This window comes from Frankliniella occidentalis, unplaced genomic scaffold (genome assembly GCF_000697945.3).
Source record: "Frankliniella occidentalis isolate FOCC.00 unplaced genomic scaffold, Focc_3.1 Scaffold743, whole genome shotgun sequence".
Lineage (NCBI taxonomy): Eukaryota > Metazoa > Arthropoda > Insecta > Thysanoptera > Thripidae > Frankliniella > Frankliniella occidentalis.
The window spans coordinates 11,881-13,915 of record NW_026267854.1 but is presented as its reverse complement, the minus strand read 5'-3'; the positions used below and the strand labels follow the sequence as shown (position 1 = coordinate 13,915).

General features: G+C 54.9%; 1 pseudogene; it reads left to right on the top strand.

The window, feature by feature from the left end:
* The first annotated feature begins 357 nt into the window (after positions 1-357).
* On the top strand, positions 358-476 carry LOC127751698 (5S ribosomal RNA; annotated as a pseudogene).
* The last annotated feature ends 1,559 nt before the right edge of the window (positions 477-2,035 follow it).

The window sequence follows — 2,035 nt, the reverse complement described above, 5'->3', positions numbered from 1 at the left end:
GTTTGCAACGATTGTCGATTACAAACAAAGCTCACTTCACAACACTACCCTCCCCTCTCTGAAAGAGCTTTTGCATAGGGGATGCAAAACGGAGGGTGGGGTGAGAGAGAGTGGTTCCCCTCCTTCGGAGCGTCTAGGACGTTGCGGGAAAACCCCACTAAAACCAACGTCGGAACCAGGGCTTGAGGTTATGGACGGGCAGGGGCTTGCTGTAGTTAGGCTGTCAGTCACCTGGCCTGCCTTACTCTCGTTCAGCAATACTGCATTTGTCGCAAACCATGCCCTACTGAGTGCCTCAAAGTGACTAAAGTGATCTTCATGCTGGGTCGTGGTCTCCATCTTGGAAGGGCCCTGGTACTCCACGACCATACCACGCTGGGTCTACCGGTTCCCTTCCGCACACCGAAGTCAAGCAGCGTTGGGTGCGGTTAGTACTTAGATGGGTGACCGCTTGGGAACACCGCATGCCGTTGGCATCGCGTTTGCGGGGTTCGGCAGCCCATTCCACTGATGGTCGCGCAACATGCCTGTTGGTAAGACACAGCCAGTTATTTTCTGTAGTAGATTCATGGCTGACAGCAGCACAGTGGGGCTGTTATCTTCTGTCGACCCATCAGCGACGAACCAGTCGAGCGATGTTATGTTGGTCAACGAGGCAGTTAAATCATTGCTGCGCAACATCAAAGCTGTGAGTTCACGCCCAGAAATGTTTATCGACCGTAACACAGTTGAAACTGATGCACTCATCATGGCGGAGAAGGCTATATAAGGCAACTCGATTGTGCCAACGTTTGGAGAAGAGTCGTCAAAGAACAGGGTACTGGAAGGCTCATCACGTGGTATGTGGTGCAATATGTAATTGGCTGCGGGATATGATCCGCACCAGGGGATGGAAGAGCTGCTCATAAATTCAGCCAGTGGGGTGTGGGGTACCATGCGCATTAACTGTGCGTGGCCATGTCTATCGAAGAAAGACAAGCCCCACCTCGCCTGTGGGTGGGGCCGCCCCGTGGCGTGATCTAAGAAGCCTCGGTCCTGCAAGGTTAAAGTGTCGACCCCATGGTCCGCTTGGTAGGGCACCTGTGCATTGTCCCCCTGGATATCGGGTGCTGCGGCCCACGTTGCTCCAACAAATGCGGCAGCTTCGCTGGATCCAATCCCATGCTCTTCCATCATGCCGTGGTTCATGTTATATCTCCGCAGGAAGGACACAAACTCGTGATATGACGGGGGCACGTCGAGTAGTGGTGGTATGGCCTGGCCCACCGTTGCCACTAAATACCCTTGCCGCCCCGGCCAAATGGTTGCGTCGGCCACAGTTATGGCGGCGCCAGGGGGTTGTGTGAGGACTTCACCTCCAGAACATAGCATCGCAAAACACGTATGGTCTGTAGCTGTTGCCACATCATCCGGGACCAGGGCTACCAAGCCACCGTTGTTGGCTTGGGCTTGCAAGAGAGCCAAACTAGCCGCGTCAACGGGTGAGGGAATGGGGGTGGGTTGCCAGACGGGCTGTATATCCAAATTGGCCACTAAGTTGAGCCTGGCGTTGTGGCATAGCCTCCATGACAACACTTGAGCCTTGAACTGTAGTCCTATATTCATTGGTCTGACCGGGTCAAGCCTAATCAGCTCGATCAGGTTTTCTGGTTTAAAACCTTGCCCCATTACTAGTCTGGTAGATAAGTGGCTAGCAAGTCCACGGACATCAGGAGCGCCAGATGGTGTATTGACCTTCTTCGCCACCGCGGCTTTTTCCATTGGCTTGGTGAGCCGCTGACCTCTCCAGCTAAAGGTGATTGGGTTGTGTGGAGTAGCCGGAGCGATAGTATTGGCCAGTCTCATCTCAGGCCTATTGAGTGCGGGCCCCGCGGCCCCTGCCACCACGGGCGGCACCACGCCTCAAGTTAAGAGTGGCTGATCCAAAACGGCCACCCAGAGCTACAGTGTGCTCTGGTGACTCCGGCGCCTGCTGCCCGATCTCGTGGTCCCTGGCTGCTGCTTCCTCGGGGTGATTGCTGCGATCACCATATTC